Source organism: Bos grunniens, chromosome 1, assembly GCF_055505025.1.
Source record: "Bos grunniens cultivar Pamir isolate PY7600 chromosome 1, Bosgru_T2T1.0, whole genome shotgun sequence".
Taxonomy (NCBI): domain Eukaryota; kingdom Metazoa; phylum Chordata; class Mammalia; order Artiodactyla; family Bovidae; genus Bos; species Bos grunniens.
The window spans coordinates 12,187,104-12,209,503 of NC_141165.1; the positions used below are offsets into that span (position 1 = coordinate 12,187,104).

General features: G+C 49.6%; 1 long non-coding RNA gene across 5 annotated transcripts; it reads right to left on the minus strand.

Moving 5' to 3' along the window:
• Positions 1-1,018: 1,018 nt before the first annotated feature.
• LOC147378967 (uncharacterized) lies at positions 1,019-20,488 on the minus strand. 5 transcript variants are annotated; one of them, XR_015136026.1, is made up of 6 exons: positions 19,818-19,954; positions 16,081-16,296; positions 15,423-15,579; positions 14,674-14,955; positions 13,370-13,482; positions 1,019-1,387 (listed from the first exon to the last, which is right to left on the minus strand). It is a non-coding gene; the product is annotated as an uncharacterized LOC147378967 (long non-coding RNA). The 5 variants fall into 5 exon arrangements; XR_015136021.1 differs by having other exon boundaries at positions 15,203-15,579; positions 19,818-19,942; XR_015136050.1 differs by lacking the exon at positions 1,019-1,387 and adding an exon at positions 11,507-13,029 and having other exon boundaries at positions 19,818-20,076.
• Positions 20,489-22,400: the final 1,912 nt, after the last annotated feature.

Sequence of the window (22,400 nt, forward strand, 5' to 3'; positions counted from 1 at the left end):
CAGTCATTGTGTATAATGGGACCCCCGATCGCAGAGCCCGGCCCCAAAGCAAATGTCCACCCCAGGCCCCAGCTTCCAGGCAGGACACCCTGGGAAGAGCGTGAGCCTCCTGCAGGCACAGCCTGGCCTCAGAGAGACTACCCTGGCTCTGAACCCCAGCACACGTGACCTCCCCAGGCCTCAGCGGCCTTCTCAAGGAGTGTCTGGATGGTAGGGGTGATCAGCGCCCCTTTGAGACGGGGTGGGGGGTGTGTGGGAGTGGATGGGGGAGGCAGCTGGCTGGGCTCCCAGAGGGACCGGACATCCTCAGCCGATGAAGGCAGATGCTGCAGGACGGAGGTGAGGGCCAGGCGCTAGGGGTCTGGGTCTGAGGAGTGGCGCTTGGGAAGACAAGGCAAGGCAGACCTGGAGGTCAGGAGCTGGGCAGTATAGACATCCACATTAGGCTGTGTGGGGACAGTGAGGGCTGGAGAGGCTGACCCCACAGCCCGGGAACACAGGCGGGTTCCTGTCTGCGCCGACGTGGCTGTGAACTACACCCGGGCACAGTCCTGCTGTCACTGAGCCCCAACCCTTCCGCGTGGGCTGGACCCAGGCTCTGTGTGGACGGATGAGTGAGTTGCAGTGGATGGACAGTCATGGCAAGCAGGATTCCCACACCCCTCCCTCCACAGGACCCCGAATCCCTGACAGACACCATGTCTCCAACACCCACTTTCAACAGCACATCATCCAAAATCCTGTGGACACACGGACACAACACAGGGAGGTCCTGGCGGCTCCAAGACCTGGGGAAAGAGGGAAGAGAAGCCCGCTGAGCAAAAGCAGGAGAAAAAAAGCCTGCTGAGCACTTCCCCCACAGGGTCACAGCCACAGCTGTGCCTGGTTCTGGGAAGGACCCCCATCCTATGGGTGAAGGGCTAGGGTCCAGGCTGCTTAGGGCCTGGAAGACCCACCCCCTTGGGACAGAGCAGGTTTGTGGCAGGGCGGTGGCCTGTGACCAGCTGAGGCTGGTGGCTTGAAACGTCCAGCTTACTCCTTTATTTCATTGTCAAACCCAAGTCCATGTGCCTGATGCACTGTGAGGCCAGACAAACCAAAAACTTGGAGTCTGGAGCAGAGGAAGGCTTACTGTAGGTCTGAGCAAGGAGACTGGCAGCTTGTGCTCAAAAGTCCCTACTCCCCGGTGGCTTTTCGGGAAGGGTTTTTAAAGGCAACATGTAGGGTAAGGGCTGCAGGCTGTGGTTTTCTTCTGATTGGTGGTGAGGTAACGGGATGGTCTTCTAGGAATCTCCATCATCAGCCATCTAGTCCCGACCAGTCTAGGGACTACTCATTCATGGCCATCATTCAGTGAACTTCTTCCATTTGGTGAGGATTTCAGTATCTGTAGAACAATTCAGGAGTGTGTATCAGACAGTTATCAAGCTACTTCAGGGAGGAACTAAAGATTCTGTGATTACCATATGGCTGATCTATTTTTTTAAATTGTCACCAGTTTTGACCCAACTGCCATTTTTCGTTACTCAATGCTCACATCCTTTCAAGCATTAATTCTTGAGCCAGGCTTCAGTGACTCAGAGGCGGCCACGGAGACTACAGCTTTTTTTACAAACGAGGCAGGTGGAGGACTCTGGGGTGGAGTCTGTCCCAGGAAGGTCCCAGAGGGTCCTGCTCTGTTACAACTTCACTGTTCTGGAGGAAACTATGAGGTCCCCCTTCACAGGGCCCGCAGCACCATGACTGCTACTGGGGACAAGCAAACACTAGAGGCAGAGAAGAAGCCCTCCTGTGGTGGAGGTGAAACCATCCTGAGGTCTCATCAGCCCGGCAGGCAGAGCTGACTCCATCCCAAACGTGCTCGGCCTCAGAAACAGAACCATGAGACAATGGCAAGGGGTCCCCAGCAGGGGAGAGATCCTGTCCTTGCAGAAAGCAGGGAGGTGGAGCTAAAGAGGGAGAGTGCACATGGGTGCCCTGGAAGTTCAAGTGTAAAAGCTTCAGCAGGAGGGGAGTTCTCAGAGGACTCGCCATGGGAGATAGATCCAGTGAACTGGGTGCCGCCTGCTCAGATGCAGGGGAAAGTAAAAGCCGCGGAAGTTTTAGAGACACAATCCCACACGAGTGAGGCGTGAAGATACTTTTGTGGAATAGAGACAATTTCAGTTCAGTTCAGTTCAGTCGCTCAGTCGTGTCTGACTCTTTGCGACCCCATGAATTGCAGCATGCCAGGCCTCCCTGTCCGTCACCAATTGCCAGAGATCACTCAAACTCATATCCATTGAGTCAATAATGCCATCCAGCCATCTCATCCTCTGTCATCCCCTTCTCCTCCTGTCCCAATCCCTCCCAGGATCAGAGTCTTTTCCAATGAGTCAACTCTTCGTATCAGGTGGCCAAAGTATTGGAGTTTCAGCTTTAGCATCAGTCCTTCCAAAGAACACCCAGGACTGATCTCCTTTAGGATGGACTGTTGGATCTCCTTGCAGTCCAAGGGACTCTCAAGAGTCTTCTACAACACCACAGTTCAAAAGCATCAATTCTTTGGTGCTCAGCTTTCTTCACAGTCCAACTCCCACATCCATACATGACCACTGGAAAAACCATAGCCTTGACTAGATGGACCTTTGTTGGCAAAGTAATGTCTTTGCTTTTTAATATGCTATGTAGGTTGGTCATAACTTTCAGAAGTAAAAATTTGCAGTGTGGCCAGTCCTGGGCTATTGCATTACGTTCTTTGTATGAATGAGCCAACACAAGGTCAGTGTCAAAGGCCTGGGAGTCAATGTGCTCTGATTCTAGAGTATGTGTTTCTAGAACAAGCGATACCTCCAAGTTTCAAGAAACAGAATGCCCAACTCTGATGGACCTCAACATGAACTTGCTAATAAATACTGACTCCTGTGACAGGACAGTCCAGAGCAGATATGATCAGGTTTCTAGACCCATTGCTGCAAATATCTGTTTGTGCAGCTCTGCACATGTCAGCCTTACCGTTGGGGTGGCTGCCCTCATAATGTCAAAGAAGCTGCTAGTTCCAGTCTTCACACCTACATCCACACCCACAGGGCCTGTGGTGGGGTGGGTGTGCCTCTTCTATCTGGTCATCACAGCTCTTCATGCTCAGAACTGTGCCAGGACTAGGGGACCCAGAGCTGTTCTCAAACCATATCCTTTACTCCAGTGAAAGTGAAAGTCGCTCAGTCTTGTCCAACTCTTTGCAATCCCATAGACTGTGCATGGAATGCTCTAGCCAGAATACTGGAGTGGGTAGCCTTTGCCTTCTCCAGGGGATCTTCCCAACCCAGGGATCGAACCCAGGTCACCTGCATTGCGGGCAGATTCTTTACCAGCTGAGCCACAAGGTTAAATCTCCCGCCTCCGCTGAAAACAGCCCGTGGTGTCGCTCTGTCCCAGCATGTTCCCAAAGCCTGAACTTTGACCTTTGAAACAGCTGCACAATTCATTCTAGGGGAGATCGTGCTTGTTATCCCCGGAAGCAAAGCTGCAGGGACCCACGAAAGGCTTTCAACCTTGCTGGTTCTTTGCCGACAGAGGTATCAACATTATAGGAAACAAAAGTCCTTTCTCTTTTTTTGGTTTATAAAAGCACAAATCAGGGCCCAAAGCGCCCTAGACTGAGTGGCAGGACGGGAACCCTTGCTGCAGAGAAGAGGAGAAGGCTGGGCACAGAGAGTCAGCCTGTCCTCAAGGTCAGGGTGGCAGGAGTGGCACGGCGCCTTGCCCAAAACAAACTCATTCACAGGAACCTGGGAGCCCAGCACAGCCCTCATGAGTCAGCGGCACCTGCACCCACCCTGCTTCTCACACTGAAGGGAGGATGGAGGAGGCCCTAGGGGGCACTTCGTGTTCACTTCTACAGGAGCAAGGCAGCACCCTGCTTCCACGAACGCCTCAGGGGGACCCCACCCCCCTCAGACTCTGTGGGGCTGAGTGTGGAAGAGGGTCTGGCTGGACGCCGACATGGACCGCCTCCCGGGCACGCAGGCCAGCTCTTCCCTGGCAGTTGTGTGAACTTGGCAACCGAAGTGAGAGAGGCCCATTTGACAAATTAAAGATGTGACGAAGGAAAAACATCTCTGGAAATTTCCACACGGGCACTGGGGAGCAAATCTGGTCACCCCATCCGGATGGCAAGCAGGCAGCCATGTTCCTGCCAAGAAGCCCTGCGGGGTGTGTTTCCGCACAGTGGGCTGGAAGAAGCCAGCGCTTAGCCGGGCTATTTCTTAAACACAAGACATGTTCAAAGAAGAATGCAGAAGATATTTGTCTTAAAAATTATGACCCACTCCTCTGGAGCTGTTTGCTGTGCGAGGAGTTCATATGGGATTTGTTCAAGTCCACTGACACAACTGCCCTTGGTGTGCGTCAGTTTAAATTTTTGTTTGTGTTGGCAGATTTGAGCATTTATCATTTTAAAACCCCAAAGGAACTTTAACACACTTTTGACGTAAAAGCAAGAGGCTGTGTTTTTAATACCAACAATTCACGGATTTCACCAAAAACCCACAAGTCCAACTTCTTGAATTGCTTGTGCTTTTGCCTGAAATTTTATTGGGAACAGAAATAAATCATCCACGTTTAAAGTGGAGGAGTTGATACATACACGCTTGGGAGCCTAGCACGAGAACCAGGGTGGTGAACAGTCACCCGGATCTTCCGCCTGTCCCTCGAAGCCTTCCGTCCGTTGCCTGTCACCATGATTCCCGTGCACGTCCCAGAGCTTCATGTAAGTGGAGTCGTCACCACGTTCACCTTGAGGTCTGGCATCCTCACGTGACTCAGCACTCACTCTCTGAGGTCCCTGCTGCAGTAGGTGGTGCCCTCCCTTACAGCTGCCAGCCTCCCCACTACAGCTGCCACAGTCCAGATCGTCTAGTGATGGACAGTGGGCTGAGCTTTGTCTTGGGTGATTACAAAACCGCTCTGAAGGCAGGTGATTGTTTCTCTTGGGTAGACACCCAGGAGGGGACTCCCGGATCCACACAACGTGACTCCTGAACGTTAACTCTAAGGAAGAGCCCCTCTGCCTCCTGGAGCAGCTGCACTTGCTGTGGTCCTGGCTCCTCGCCAGCATCTGGCTCAAGGCTCGCCTTTTTGACTTTCATCTTCTAGTGGGGTGTAGCGCTACCTCGTGGGGTTTTTAATTTGCATTTCCCAAATGAATAATGGCACCTTTTCATGCGTTATTTGCTATAGATAAAATCCTTATTTTTCCCCTAGTATTGTTTGTTCCTTTTTTTTTAAAGTTCATCTATAACAGTTGTAGATATATAAACTGTAAAGATAACACAATGATTTCCTACACACCCATCCCGTTTTTCCCTATTAACATCTTGCATTCACACGTGGCATTTGTTACAACGAGTGAACCAATAATCAACACACTATTGCTAATGAAACCAGGAAGTCACAGTCTGTTCAGACTCCTCAGTTTCCCCTACTGACCTTCTGCTGCCCCAGGGCTCCAGCCAGGCCCCCACATGACATGCAGCCATCGTGTCCCCTCAGAGCTCCTCTGGGCTGTGACAGTCTTTCAGACCTTCTTGCCTTTAACGACCTTGACGGTTTGGAGGAGGAGCCAGGCGTTTTTCAGGACGCCCCTCAGGGAAGACCACAGAGGGGAGGGGCCCTTCTCACCACGTCCCGTCAGGGTGCGTGCCGTCACATGACCTCCATGGTGGACGCTGACCGTGGTCGCCCGGCTCAGGCGAGTCTGGCAGGTGTCTCCACTGTGCTGCCACCACCTCCCACCGTCCTCTGGAAGGAGGTCACTGTGCCCACCCCCAACCCGAGGAGGGGCGCTCCCCTCCCCTGAGGACGGGACAGCTGCAGAGCCATGTGGATCCTCCTGGTTTCCTTCTCTGTCACTTGTTTATGTCAGGCTGGCCCTGGGGGTATTTATTTATTTTATGCTTTGGGTCGTGATCCAGTACTGTTGCTGTTCTGTTGCTGAACCGGCTCTGGCGCTGGCCCTCGGGAGTTCCTCGGTTGGCTCTGCTGTCCCCGACATGCCCGTCCATGGTGGCTGTTGTGGTTTGTTTCCAAGCACTTCCCTTCCTCGAGCCATTTCCTGCTCCTGTCTGAGAGTCAGTGTTCCTCCAGGGAGTCTGGTCCCTTCTCCGGGAAAGACCACGATTTGGGCACTGACGTGATCATTGCTGCCCGGTTGTGGCTGCTTCTAAGTCCACTCAGCTGATGAAGAAGGAAGTACATGTGTGCACATTAACCTGTGTGCATATCTCGCTTTATTGTGCTTTGCAGACATCGTGTTTTTGACAAATTGAAGGTTGTGGCAACCCTGTGTCAAGCAAGTCTCTGGTTCCATTTTTCCAACAGCATTTCATGTCTCATATTTGTGTCACATTTTGATAATTCTTCAGTTCAGTTCAGTTCAGTTGTGTTTGACTCTTTTTGACCCCATGGACTGCAGCACACCAGGCTTTCCTGTCCATCACCAATTCCCAGAGCTTACTCAAACTCATGTCTGTTGAATCGGTGATGCCATCCAACCATCTCATCCTCTGTCCTCCCCTTCTCCTCTTGCCTTCAATCTTTGCCAGCATCAGGGTCTTTTCCAGTGAGTTAGCTCTTCGAATCAGGTGGCCAAAGTATTGGAGTTTCAGCTTCAGCATCAGTCCTTCCAATGAATATTCAGGACTGATTTCCTTTAGGATGGACTAGTCTGATCTCCTTGCAGTCCAAGAGACTCTCAAGAGTCTTCTCCAACACCACAGTCCAAAAGCATTAATTCTTTGGCACTCAGCTTTCTTTATAGTATAACTCTCACATCCATACATGACTACTGGAAAAACCACAGCTTGGACTAGATGGACCTTTGTTTGCAAAGTAATGTCTCTGCTTTTTAATATACTATCTAAGTTGGTCAGAGCTTTTCTTCCAAGGACCAAGCATCTTTTAATTTCATGGCTGCAGTCACCACCTGAAGTGATTTGGGAGCCCAAGAAGATAAAGTCTGTCACTGTTTCCATTGTTTCCCCATCTATTTGCCACGAAGTGATGGGACCAGATGCCATGATCTTAGTTTTCTGAATGTAGAGTTTTAAGCCGGCTTTTTCACTGTCCTCTTTCATTTTCATCGAGAGGCTCTTTAGTTCTTCGCTCTCTGCCATAAGGGTGGTGTCATCTGAGATTACTGATTATTCTTGCAGTATTTCAAAACTTGACATTATTGTTGTATTTACTGTGATCTGTGATCAGTGATCTTTGTTGTCACTTCCACAGCTCTCTGAAGGCTCAGATGATGATTAGCATTTTAATCAAAAAGTATTTTTAATTAACTGATGTACATTGATTTTTATATACATAATGCTATTGTACACTTAGTAATCAACAGTATAGTATAAACATAACTTTAATATGCACTGGGAAACCAAAAATTTTGTGAGTCACTTTATTGCAACATTCACTTTACTGTCTGGAACTGAACCTGCGGTATTTCTGAGGTGTGACTGCACACATCTAAAATTCCTCCATTTATCCATTGGCGTCCTCCTTAAGCTAAACATGAGTCCACCCCGATGCCTCTAACTCTCCTCACCTTCCTGAGGTGTAACCTCCCCCGCAACAGGGGGACACCTGGCTCCCACCCCATCCACTTACCTGTTTAATGCCAGTATCAAAACTGTGCAGGACCTGCAGGGCCTTCCCAGGATCAGACCTGTCCTCATCCCCCATTTCTTGTTTGTAGAAGCCTTTAGCCACCTAAGCCTTCCCTGACTTCCAAAGAGTACATTTAATCAGAAAAGTGAGAAAATGTAGACACAAAGGAAAGTAGTAAAGCAAGACAAAATAAAAATACTTTAGCCATAAAACAAAGTCAGGAATGCTTAGTTCCTCCTCAAGGGCTATAGATAATATGATGAATATATTTAGGCTTTTTTGAAGAAACTAAACCCTGACCAGGTGGAGAAAGTGACTGCAAGATGATCACCAGCACACAGACTCCAGACAAGCTGGAGTCAGAAAACTGATAGCTGAAGTTCCTGAAATACCACCCTGGTATCTCACCACCAACCAATCAGAAGAATGTCCATGATCATGCACCCTGCAACCTTCACACCTAATGTTGCCTTTAAAACTTCTTCTCTAAGAGCCATTAGGGATTCAGATCTTTTGAGCATGAGCTGCCCATTCTCCTTGCCTAGTGTCCTGCAAATAAATGCTGTACTTTCCTTCACCACAACCTGGTATCAGTAGGCTGGCTTTGCTGTGCATCACGCAAGTAGACCCAAACTCTGTTCAGTAACAGCATATACATATTGTTGTTGTTCAGTCGCTAAGTCATGTCCGACTCTTTGTGACCCCATGGGCTGCAGCACACCAGGCTTCCCTGTCCTTCACTATCTCCTAGAGTTTGCCCAAACCCATGTACATTGAGGTGGTGTTTCCATCCAACCACCTCATCCTCTGTCACTCCCTTCTTCTCCTGCCCTCAATCTTTATCAACCCATGTCCCCCAGGAAACAACTTTATCAACCTATGCACAATTTCTTTGGCCTTTGAACTTATAGACTCCACCCATTTCCAAAACTAGTCATTCCTAAGGAGGTCAGTGAGGATGAACGCTCCCCAGTGAGGATGCTGTATACATTTGTGATACAGTAAGATTATTTTGTCACATTCTGGGTTCCATCCTGAGATCCCCAAACTCCTAAATGCACACAGTAAGGTATATTCTTCATGCTGTAAAGTTGACAAATGGACAATGTCATATATCCACCATTAGCGTCTCATACAGAATAATGTAACCACACTAAAAAAAAATATCCCTTTGCTTCACGTACCCAATCCCTCATTCCTTCTCACAAATTCCTGGCCATCACAGATCTTTTTACCATCACAACAGTTTCACCTTTTCCAGAACATCATAAATACAATTATAATTACGTGATATGCAGTCTTTTCAGACTAACTTCATTCACTGAGCAATCTGCATTTAAGATTCATCAAAAATGTTTTTCTGCATCTATTGAGAAGAAAGTATAGATTTTCTTTATTTCTATCTGTTATTGTGATGTGTTACATTGATTGATTTTCAAATGCGAAACCAACCTTGCATTCCTGAGATAAGCCTGTGGTTTCTCTTAATTTCTGTCTGTTACTGTGATGAATTAGATCAATTGATTTTCAAATGTTAAGCCAGCCTTGCATTCCTGGGAAAAACCTTGCCACATCGTGATGTATTTTCCTTTTTACATATTGTTGTTGAGCTTGATTTGCTGACATTTAGTTGAGAATTTGGGCATCTACAGTCAACCAAGCAGAGAGTGGAGTGAATATTTAAAGTGTTGAAAGAAAACCTCCACCAACCTAGAACTCTGTTTGATGAAATTATCTCTTAAGAGTGAATAAAGACTTTCTCAGACAAACAAAAACTGAAGGAATTCATTGCCAGCAGACATGCTGCACAAGAAATATTTTTTCTAAAGTTCTCTGGGGAGAAGGGCATGCTATAGGTTAGAAAGTTGGATCTACATACAGAAATGAGTGTTTAAGAAGGAATAAAGATAAAATAAAATCCTTTTCATCCTTATTCTTAATTGATCTAAAGCATAACTGTTTAAAGTAGTAATAATAGCAATGTTTTGGGTGACTAAGTAAAACAAACAACAGCAATGGCCAGGAGAATGGAGTGAAATCTTGGAACACTCGCCTGTAAGGCACCTCCACTCTATATGAAGCAGTACAGTTAAAACTGAAAATGGGCTTAAATTAACCTCAGATAAACCTCACTAAGGTCATGTTTTAATGTATACTGCAAACTGTAGGAGTAGCACTTAAATATTTTTTAAATCAGGAAAATTGATATGCTAAGAAGGAGATAAATGGAATCATATAAGATGTTTAATTAAAGCAGAAAAAGTAGAAAAAAAAACCTCACAACTTAATAAGTCGTATACTCATTTTCATCCTGGTTAAAATACTTTGAAATTTTCCTATAATTTTTTTTTTCTAATTTGTGCATCATTTAGATATCTGTTTTTAGTTTCTGAATATTTGGAGATTACCTAGTTTTGTTATTGAATCTTCATTGATTTTCACTGTGGCCAGAGAACATACTTTGAATGACCTGGATCCTTTAAATTTATTGAGAATCGTTTTATAGGCCAGAATATGGTCTATTTTTGTACATCAACTATGTGGAGCAAAAAGGTTATGTATTCTGCTGTGGTTGGGTGACATCCTCTACAAATATTAATTTGATTGATAGTATCATTTAAGTCGTTTATTCATTTACTAAGTTCTCTGTCCATTTGTTCTATTAATTATTGAGATAAGGTGTTGAAATCTCCAACTACAATTGTTGATTTGTTCTTTTCCTTCCGGTTCTAGCAATTCTTGCTTCCCTGTTTTGAAGCTTTTTATCAGGTACATAAATGCTTAGGGTGTTAGTCCTCATGATGAATTGATCCCTTTCTTATTACAGAATAATCCTTCATATTTCTTACAATGTTTCTTGCCCTGATATCTACTTATCCAATGTTATGAGTCACTCCAACTATCTGTTAAGTAGTATCATTATGTTATGTATTTTCCCATCCTTTTATTTTTAACCTATTTGTATCTTTACATTTAAAGTGTTTTTCCTGTTGGCAGTATATTATTTGGTCTTGCTCTTTTATTAAATCTTACAATTTCTGTTCCAATTGGAATCTTTTGACCATTAGAATATCAATGTGGTTATTAATATGGTTAAGTTTAAATCTATCATCTATTTATTCTAAATTTGTCTCATCTGCTATTCTTTTGCCTTCTTTGAGATTAATAGTTTTTAATTCCATATATCTTTTATGTTTGCTTATTAGCCATAATTCTTTCTTTTTTCTTTTATCTGTGGCTCTAGGTTTATAATGCACCTCCTTAACTTAGCACAGTACTATTATGCAGTGTGTGCTGTGCTAAGTTGCTTCAGTCATGTCCGACTCTTTGCAACCCTATGGACTATAGCCCTCCAGGCTCCTCTGTCCATGGGATTCTCCAGGCAAAAACACTGGTGTGGGTTGCTGTGCCTTCCTCCAGGGAATCTTGTATTACAAGAGTAGATTTCTGTTTCTCCCTCCCAGTATTTATGCAATTGTTGTCATGCATTTTACTTCTAAGTTTGTGACAAACCCCACTATACACTATTTTTCCTTTAAGAAGTCAGTTATATTTTAGGGATTTTAAAAAACATCTTTATATTTATTCATATTTTTCCATTTTTGATGCTTCTCTTTCCTCTGTACTGATTCAGATTTTCCTTCTTCTCAAAGGACTTTCTTTAATATTTCTGGTGATGTACATCCATTGGTGTGAAGACTTTCAGTCTTCCCATGTCTAAAAACGCCTATTTTACCTCCGTTTTTGAAAGACAATTTTTTGGGTGTATAATTCTAGTTTGGGTCTGTATCTTCCAGTACTTCAAAGAGGTTGCTCCATTGTGCTCTAATTTGCAGTGTTTCCATGATAAGAGCTATTATTCTTTTCTTTTTTTTACTATATGAAAGTGTCTTTCCTCCCTCTGACTGGTTTTAAGATTTTTCTCTTTGTCATTAGTTCTGAACAGTTTGATCGTGCTGTGCCTTGGTATTATTTTCTTATTATTTCTTGTGCTTGGGGTTTATTGAGATTCTTGGATCTGTGCATTCATGTTGTTCAAATGTTTGTCCCTCTACCTTGGGGAACATTGGTAATACACATATTAGAGGACTTTAAGTTGTCACACTTCCTATTCGTTTTTTTTAGGATATGTTTTTGTGTTTCATTTTGTACAGTTTCTAGCACTGTATCTTCAAGTTTACTAATCTTTTCTCCTGTGATGTCTCAGTTCAGTTCAGTTCAGTCACTTAGTCGTGTCTGACTCTTTGCAACCCCATGAATCGCAGCACGCCAGGCCTCCCTGTCCATCACCAACTCCCGGAGTTCACTCAGACTCATGTCCATCGAGTCAGGGATGCCATCCAGCCATCTCATCCTCTGTTGTCCCCTTCTCCTCCTGCCCCCAATCCCTCCCAGCATCAGAGTCTTTTCCAATGAGTCTGCTACTCCACTCCAGTGTATTTTTCACCTTGAACATTGTAGTTTTCATCTTTAGAAATTTGATTTGGATCTTTTATATCTGTATCTGTCTTTATCACATCTACTCTTTTTTCTAACTTCTTGAACATAAAAATATAGTTCTAACAAATGTCTTAATGTCTTTGTCTACTAAATCTGTTTTCTTTGTCATTTCTGGATCTGTTTCTATGGACTGATTTTTATCTTCATTTTCAGTTGTATTTTCCTGCCTTTGTGCCATCCCACAATAAGTCATAAGTCTTGAGAGAAAGGAGTTGTTTCCAAGTCAATTGCTTTCCAGAACAAGCTCAAGCGTGCTAATAGGAACACAAAAATATCTCACATGGGGAAAACATGATGTCTGATAGCCAATAGAAAATTATGGGATGTCAGACATGACTGAATGACTAACACTTTCACGTTCAAGAGGAAAATGTGGGTAGGAACCACAGTACAGTCTTACTTTGAAAAGAATTGCACAGAGGAAATTCCAGAAATCTGAAGAGGATCCCCATCCAGAAGTCAGGTGAACACACAACTGTGTGGGTGTTCTCACACTGGCAGGCGCCAGTGCTCTCTGCCCAGAACTGGGTGCCGTGGTTAAAACAAACCTCTCCACACACCCCCAACCCCTACCCCCACGGGGGCCACTTTGACAGCATACTTTTATGTCCAGGAAAAGATCTTATAAATATCCTTGTGCACCAGCACGATGGTGACTGTTCAAGGTGATTAGTTCTTTGCTGCCACTCAGAAGAGAACCTGAAGCTCCTGTGTGTGGGTTTAGAGCTGTCTCCAAGATTTATTGAGAAAGGGGGAAAGTATGCACAGTCCGCCAGCAGCCACGCAGCAGAGAGGCGACGTGGACACACGTGCTGCTGCATGTTTGGGGTGGGTTCTCCCCTGGATGGAGACTGCCTGTAGGGGGCGGGGCAGGGATGGCAGGACCTGCATGGAGAGGGGATGGGCATATCATTGCATCACTTTTTATACTTTTTGACATTTGAATTATGCAAATATACTACCCGTTCCAAAAAAGAAAGACAAAAAACCCCTGAAAACATAGGTTTTCTAAAAACCTTTGCAAGTTGGACTGTCAAAACAGCACTCTCATGACTTTAACATGATGATTTTTAATTCTCATTTTGAGTAGTCATCATCTCTGTAGCTTGCCCATCCTTCATAGTGCATGTTCCTCTTTTTCTTGTTGGCCCAACAACCTCATCAAACATAGGAATATGCAAATATGTGTACACACACACCCGTTGCCTGAAGACACCAGCCCTACCTGGCAGGTCTGAGCAGACGTGTTCGCAGTGAGCCTCGGGGCTGTGGTCCCTTGTGGAGCTCTCTGACCTAAAGGTGTTTTCAGTTGAACGAAGACTCTGATACTGGGAAAGACTGAAGGCAGGAGAACAAGGGGGAAGCAGAGGACAAGATGGTTAGATGGTATCACTGACTCAGTGGACATGAGTTTGAGCAAACTCCAGGAGATTGTGAAGGACAGGGAAGCCTGGTGTGCTGCAGTCCATGGGGTCGCAGAGTCAGACACAACTGAGCAATGAAGGCATGCCCTGCAGTCTTTCCTTTGTGATTCCTGCCTTCAGCAGCCCCAGATCTACGTGGCTATTGATGTTTATGTTAAACTTTGACTTACCTGGAACTGTTCCTCTGATGATGTGTGTCTACCTTTGTCTTATCCCCAGTGGCCATGTGTGCCAGCCCTGCCCCTTCCCCATGGTCACGGCCCTGTGTAAGCAGCCTCCACCCAGCCTGTCCCAGATCCTCAGGTCAGCGCCACTCTCTGCAAACAAAAGTAATCCCATCATACATGTGCATCATAGAGGCGAGCTTTAGAGACAAATGTGATCCTTATATTTTGATGGACTTCCTTCTGTTTCTACAGATCCGTCCTGGGGAACTGACTCAACAACACAGAGCCACCCCTGAGGCTCCGGGTACGTTTTCCCCTTATTTAGATATCCATCCGAAAATATTTTTTGTTTCCCTATGTATGCTCTGCATGTTTCTTGTTGTGTATTTCCAGATATCTTACACTTTATTCTACATATGTCCATGTGCTGTGTGTGCTGAGTCACTTCAGTCGTGTCTGACTCTGTGTGACCCCATGGACTGTAGCCTGTCAGGCTCCTCTGTCCATGGAATTCTCCAGGCAAGAATACTGGAGTGGGTTGCCATGCCCTCCTCCAGGGGATCTTCAAGACCCAGTATGTCTCCTGAATTGGCAGGCAGGTTCTTTACCACTAGTGCTACCTGGGAAGCCCCACATATGCCCATACATATACATATCATATACATAATTTTTTAGCCAGTTACTTTACTTAATTCTCTTACGATGCTAACACGTTTCACTTGACTCTAGTGGATGGTCTAAATCTGTAGCCAAAGGCAGGGGAGTAACTCCAGTGTGGGTCACGGGACCTTTGTACACTTCCTGGTATTCCCATCCAGCCACATGGTTCGGCACCCATCAGGGCCTCTGCTTGCCCACCTTGGTAGCTATCTTCTCCTACCCTGGAGAAGAAGCCGCAACCCAGGCATGGGGCAGAGGCAAGACTTTCAGACACTGACCTCTGGGCTCATGTGCTGCACCTTGAAAGCTGGGGTCCAGCTCCTTGACCCTGTGTCCCTGTGGTCATCTCCTGCATGGTGTCATTCTCCTCTCTTCTGCTGCAAGAAGCTGGGTGAGGATGGGTCCGGATCTCTGGCACAGGGAGGGCTGGTGTGGCTCAAGCCTCGAGGGAGCATTCTGGGCAGCCGAGGCGGGTGCTGTGGTCAGCGCTGCCCACGGAGCTGTCCATAGCGATAGAATCGGCCCACGCCTGCACTGTCCATTCACACGTGACCAAGGGCCTGAAACAGAGGAACTGGGTTTCAAATTCTGCTTAATTTATTTGTCAGGACACGGTTAGTGGTCACTGTGGTGGACAGAGCAGGTATGGAGATGACAGGAAGCTTTAGACGCCCGGCTGGTCCAGGCAGGACCGCAGCTGGCTGCAGCTGGGTTTGGGCAAGAACTTGGGAAAGCAGAATTTCTTGAGAGGTGGAGGGAGTGGGGCCTGCGGAGGGGCGGGGTGTGCGGAGGGGCGGGGCCGTGCACCTGGGCACTGCACGCTGCTCTTCTCTGATTCTGGCCACATCTAGGGCCCCAGGAAGCGTGCAGGCCAGCCTTCTGGATGTCACAGCTGGTCCTCAGGGTCCCCTCTGTGATCTCAGGTCTCTAATGGCCGTGTCACAGCCCCTATGTGAGGTGTGGGGTTTGGAGACCACCTCGGGACATGGCGGGTTCCCTATCTGAACTGATGGGAAGGCCGTGTCACCTGTCAGGGCTACAGTGGGGCCCCCGGGGCACAAAGCCTGAGGCTGGAAGAGGGGACACGGGCCCCAGCTGCTGGTCCATGCTCTGCTCCTCTGCACTGTTTGAAGTTGTGAGAGTCATTTCCCCAAGTTGAAGATACAACTGTTACCTTGATAAACCTGCACAAAAGGTTCCAGAGAGTCAAGACAGCACGGTTGGGGCCGTGGCTTCATCCTCTAGTCTGAGGGGAAGCTGGCCAAGGTACCCCACTAACGGGAGGTGGGCAGGGGACTGGGTGGCCGCCCCCACCTGCTCCTGCCTCCTGCCTCACTTCCTTGCATCCAGCTGGCAGACCCTAGAGGCAGAGGCTGAGAAAGGACGGGACCCTCCCTGCCCCACAGCTGGCTTCTCTCAGTTCCTGTTGACCCAGGGCTGGGCGAACAGGACACAGCCACGGCCAGCTCTGCTCAGAAGGAGCCACGCAGACCAGGCAGTCCACTCCATGCTAGGTGTCAACTGCTTAGAGAGGTCTATGTACCTGGCAGCACCCTCTGGTGGGAAGACCCTCCCCCAGGTTCCACTCCCACCCCCTACCCCCAGGAGGAATCTAGTGATGTCCCCCTCCACCCAGATAGCCCTAGACCTGCAACCAGGCTTACAGGCCTCAGCTTGTCACTCACCCGCGGCTGTGTAGGTGGACCCATCCAGAGCAGGAGACAGCACCCCAGCTTCTCCCACAGGTGCCCCAGCTGGCAGGGTGGAGCCAGCACCCAGGCAGGATAGTCATGCCCACTCTGACCAGGTAGAGGGGTAGAGAACTGGGGGCCAGACACTGCCCTTGATGTGCACAGGCCTGAGGAAACAGCCAGCGCTATTTCCCTCCATGCCCAGGGTCCCTGGAGATGAGAGGCCCAGGGAGGTCAGAGGTCCTGAAGGGGACTCTAGGCCAGCCTGGGACCATCTTCAGTGGTCACATTATGCCCTAAGTAAGCCCAGTCAGCCTCCCAGCCATGTGCTCTGTGGGCCTCCGGCCGCCTGTCCAGCACCCCCCTGCCCCCCAGGGCTCTGGGGACCCCACTGCGGAGAGACTGCTGTGGTGTCCTTCCCACCCTTCCCTGCGGACCCAGCCCAGGATTTCTCCTCACTAGAGCTGGAGGCCAGGGGCTGTCACCTGGCTGAGATGGCCCTCCCTTCCCGCTGGAGTTTGCAGAGCCCAGCTTGTGAGCCATCCACCTCCCCAGCAGTAAGGAGGCCCGGACGCACTCACGGAGCAAGGGCATGCTGGTTGTTTACCAACCCACTGGCAGCCTCACTTTGGAGGTGCAGCTCTAAAAATACCCCGAATAGGTGTCCCCAGGGTGTGCCCGCCAAGGGTAGAGCTGCTGCTGAAACAGTGATGAGAGCTCTGCTCCTCAGAGGCAAGAGGCAGCTCTCCGCCCCAACCCTGTCCACCATCTCACTCTCCAGGGACGGAAGCCCAGGGCAGTGGGGTGCGGTCACCGGTATACCCACCTTCCCATGAGCACTGCTTTCTGTTCACGCTGAGGGCTGGTGTCGTCACCTAGATCACCAGATCCTCATCTGAACTGAACAAGCTCACCCCTCTTGTCATCTGTGGATCATCAGAATCTCCCAGGACAGAAGGGCAGAGGGCAGCTAGGACAGAGGTCACGAGGGCCCTGGCACCTCTCAGGGTGGGTGGCACCAGCCTGTCCCCACCTGCCCCGGGTGAGTCACCCGAGGGGGAGAGGACCTCATACAGCTCCATCTACATCCGTGGCCCCACTAGCCCTGTGGGCCCCACCAGGCAGTCAGCCAGGAGACCTGGTCTGAGTCAGCCCGGGACACGAAATGTGCCCCCAGCTCTGCCCCAGAGCACCCCTCTGCCTGATCCTGTGAACGACCACGGGTGGTCTCTGCACCCCAACCCCCAGCTTCTCCTCTGGGGCTACACCCCTCTCAGGACTGAGACCAGAGCTGGTCCCTCTCTGCACATGGTCCTATGCCACTGGCCCCCCAGACCCCCCCACCTGTCTTTATGCTGTTGCTTCCCCTCCCCTGTGAGTGAGCAGAGACTGGAAGGTCATCCCTGTTCCCAGTGGAGCCAGGGGACTTCAACTGGTGACCTGCTGCCCACCTGCCGCCCACCTGCTGCCCACCTGCCAGCAGATGTGTGTTGGTGTGTCAGATGCTTTAGTCGGCTCGGGGCTTGGAAGAGAATTCAATTAGTTTTAATTAGTACAAATTTAATCAATGTTAATTAGTTTTAACTAATTTAACATTTTTAATTAGTTAAAAATCAGGGCTTTCACATAAAACATCAGACAGTAGACCCTTGGCACCTCTTTCCTCATCTCTCTGCCCACCTCCCTGCCAGCTTGTTCTTACTCCAAGGCTCTGACCCATGACCCAGGCAGCCTTGGGCACTGGGCTGCTGCCCATACAGAGCAGAAGTGTCAGGGAGACCACCAGGAGCCTCTGCCGTAGTCCCTGCCCTCTGCCCCCGAATAACGGGAAACCAGCAGAGAGGTGGCAACCCTGTCTGGGCCAAGCTCTGAGGCATCAGCTGGGACAGGTGAGCTGAGGCGTCACCTGGAGACACTGGGTCCCTGCCTGGCTCGCTCCCCGGCCCTGTCCCCTGCCCCCTACCCCTGCCTGGCCACTCAGAGTCTGAAGAAAGAGGTGGTTTCAGGAGTCAGTAGGCGGCCTGGCCCCCGGGGGCGCACCCATCCTCAGGCCGCCTCACTGCCCAGCCCACCCACAGTCAGCTCTTAGGGCCCCAGGGCCAGGAGCCGGGGGAGCGAGGGTCCCAGAGCCAGGAGGGCAGTGAGGGCCATGAGGACACGTGAGAGAAGGTGCGAGCCACTGAGGACGGGGAGGGGGGGACAAGGGAGGGCAGACGAGCACCAGTGGGAGCACGTGCAGGCAAGGGCAAGGGCCAGCGAGGACAGTTATAAGCAGGCAGGGGCAGGCATGGGCAAGGGAGGATGTGTGAGGGCTAGGTGAGGGGCAGAGAGGACAGGTATCAGCAGGTGAGGGACGGTGAGAGCCAGTGAGGACAGCTATGAGCAAGTGAGGGCAGGCGAGGGCCTGTGAGAGCAGGTGAGGTGGAGGAGGGCAGGTATGGGCAGGTGAGGTGCAGGAGGCCAGGTATGGGCAGGTGAGGCAGATTAGGGCCAATGGGTACACAGTATGGGCAGGTGAGGGCCAGTGGGGACAGGTATGAGCAAGTGAGGGCAGGTGAGGGCCTGTGAGAGCAGGTGAGGTGGAGGAGGGCAGGTGTGAGCAGGTGAAGTGGAGGAGGGCAGGTGTGAGCAGGTGAGGTGGAGGAAGGCAGGTGTGAGCAGGTGAGGGTCAGTTTGGACACCCAGCCTGTGCTCTACCACACCCATGTCTTCCTGAAAACCCTGCTTCCAAGGTTCTAAGTGCCACTCCTGCCTGTGGGCATTTCTGTGGGCATCATCTCAGTCCACTGAGCACCGACCACCTCTGCTGACCGACTATCCTGCCAGTGACCACTGGGCTGGGTCCCAGCCTCCAGGTCTGTGCCTGCCCCCGCCACCAGCATTGCCAGGTGCAAGGGCCCACAGGGACCTGTGACAACTGTGCCTCTGGGCAGCAGCCTAGCATGGGGGGTGGACCAGTCCACTCTCCATCCTACAGGCAGGAAAGAGCCCCTCACTGGGCCCCTCGGCTTGAGGAGAATTCCCAGGCGGCCACTGCCCTGGAGTGGAGCACCTCTGAAGTGTAGGCATGTGGTCATGTGCCCCGGTGCCCTGCACCCCGCTCGGCGGCCACTGGTGTCCCTGCCTCTGCTCAGGGTTGGGGGGTGCTGCTGCTTGTGAAGGGAGGTGATGTCTGCACCCCACCCAGGTGGGGGTGCTCTGCCCACTCTCTTCTTCCCACTGCCACGCACCACCCCCTCCTGATCCCCCAGGGCTGCTGGTTCCAGGGCCGGCAGGGTGGGCCTGCCTGGCACTGCGCCCAGCCCAGCTCTTAGGCTCCAAAGCATGGCTCTTGTGCCTGGTTGCCCATGAAGCTGGGCCGTGAGGCCAGCAGCCACCTGGTGGTCAAATCCTGACAGGGTACATCTCAAAGGCCTCACTATCAGCAAAAACAATGGAAGATAAGCCAGTTTCAGGGCTGTTTATGTAAAGGCTTAAAATGGGTCCAGTAACAGGGTCAAGGATTTGCAGACATGAACCCATGGATGAGACCATAAATCCTGAATGCAGGACAGGGTCCTTGGTGGGGGAACAAGAGGGGTGAGGTTAGGGAAATTTGGCTCCCTGGGTTTCCTAGTAAAATTGGAAGGTGAGGCAGGAGATGGATGGACTCTAGGCTGGGCATTTACAACTGGTCTCCTGCTTACATTTCTGGGGACAATAAAAAGATGGACTTCAGGCCAGACACTTACATGTAATCTCCTGCTTACGTCGCTTGAGACAGGTAGGCTCCAGGTTTGGCATTTACAATCAGGCTCCTGTTTGCTCTCCAAAACGGAAGTAACAACAGGAATAGGATAAACAGCCAGGCTTTGTCTCTTGCAGACACCTTGATTCAACAGGAACAGAGAGGGGTTATCTGAGTAAAGGATTGCTGCTGCTACTTGCTGCTAAGTCGCTTCAGTCGTGTCCAACTCTGTGCGACGCCGCCAGGTTCCCCCGTCCCTGGGATTCTCCAGGCAAGAACACTGGAGTGGGTTGCCATTTCCTTCTCCAATTCATGAAAGTGAAAAGTGAAAGTGAAGTCACTCGTCGTGTCCGACTCTTAGCGACCCCATGGACTGTAGCCTACCAGGCTCCTCCGTCCATGGGATTTTCCAGGCAAGAGTACTGGAGTGGGATGCCATTAGGAGGTCGTATATTCCCCATCCTCAGGGAACAAGGGAGAAATTGCACATGAGCAGAAAGGGTCCTTGGGGGTCAAAAGGAGGAGGCACCACCCCATAATACGTGATGCTAATATGTGATCCCATAGGCCTGGGCTGGACTCCATCACACACACACACAAGTTGGGGAGGGCCCTAGGGAAGGTCAGGCATGGAGAACGAAACCAGATAATTAGCCAAAGGTTGAAAAAAGACCCAGAGAACCGTCCTATATAATTGACTTAACCACCTCTTTACCGCGTTCCTCCTCACTCTGGGGGACGCCCACACCCTTTCTTTCCCGGTGCGCATCTCTGCCTTGCTTCTGTCTGAACTAAACACGCTGTTTCTCTGGGAGCTGTCCCACTTGTTGTGCTGTGTATCTGTTAATAAACTTCCCCAAGGGCGACTCTCAAGACCCTGTCACAGAGCACACTCATGCATCTTTCCGCAGGTACTCTGTTTTTTCCAACAAATGTGTTACTTTTCTCTTTATCGTCTGCCCCTGAGTCAGAATTCCTTCTTGTCTAGACAGGCAAGGACTGGAAATTTAGGCCTTATCTGCTGGGCTCTGTGGTCCAGCAGCTAGGACTCCTGGGAAGGAAACTAAGGTCTCTCTTCCAGCTACTGCTTACTGCTGCGTGTGTCCAAAACCATAGCCAGCACATGTGCTCAGTCATGTCTGACTCTTTGCGACGTATGGACTATAGCCCACAAGGCTCCTCTGTCCATGGCAGCAATACTAGAGTGGGTTGCCATGCCCTCCTCCAGGGGATCTTCCTGACCCAGGGATCCATCTCATATCTCCTGAGTCTCCTGCATTGCAGGCGAATTCTTTACCGCTGAATCACCAGGGAAGCCTGTTCAAAATCATTAGGATCTAGTAAATCTGGACGGTGGATTAATAGTAAAATAAGAATAATAAAAGTTTAAAAATGTATAAAAGTAAAATAAAGTAGGGAAAACCCCAAACCCCAACAGAAATGTTTGCCTTCAATTTGTCAGTAGCAATAACGGCATAGCAGCCCGACAGTCAGAAGGTGGAAGAGAACCGAGTGTCCCCTGGAGGATGATGGACAAGCAGAACACAGTCCATGCACTCGATGGAGTATTGTTCAGCCTCAGGAGGCAGGACACTCTGACCCCTGCTGTAACACAAGGGAACCCCAGTGTGATACTCAGCTAAATAAGCCAGTCACAGAAGGACAGACGCTGAACGACCCCCTGATATGAGGTCCCTGAAGGAGTCAGATCCATAGAGACAGAAGGGACATGGTGGGGGAGGGGGAGTGTTTCATGGGGGCAGAGTATTCATTTTCAAGATGGAAAGTTCTGGAGATAGACAGTGGCGATGCTTGCTCAACAGCGTGATTGACCTTAATCACCCTAAACTGCGCACTTAAAATCGGTTGCAATGGAACATTTCATGTTAAGTATGTTTTAACCACAGTAAAAAAGTAATAACAGGGACTTCCTTGGTGGTCCTACGGCTAAGACTCCACGCTCCCAGCGTGGGGGGGCCAGGTTGGACCCCTGGTTAGGGAACTAGATCCCACATGCTGCAACTAAGATCTAGCCACAGTCAAATAAAGAATTTTTTTTAAGTAATAATAATTGCCAGGCCTAGTGATGTTGGTGCCATGGGGACCCAGTGGGTGTGAGTGGAGACAGGAGATGTGAAAGCACAGCCCCCAGCGGTGACTCCTCTGGGACTGCATCCTGGGGTTCCAGGGGGGTCCTCCAATATGGTCACTACAGGGTAATGAGGGGCTTGTCACTCAGCAGCGTCTCTGCTCCCCCAGAGGGAGGCGGCCGGAGGCTCACAGTGTGCAGTGCCCACCCCCAGACCCCTCTGCCCTCTGACCAGGCTGCACTGGTCCTGATCATTGGGGGCTGGGGAGGGCCAGTATATATCACCTGTTGGGTGGGCTCCTCTTCTGGGGCAATGTGAGGTAGTGAGATTCCAGTGCTGAGAATATGCGTGCTTTAACATGAGAGAATCTGTTGGCTCTGCATTGCAGGGAGAGAGTTCCTCGTGCTCCAGGTCTGTGCAAAAGCCACGAAGCAGGGGTACATGTTGTCCCCCCATGACTTGGGCATGGGGAAGGGTGGGCCAGCAGGCAGGCCCTG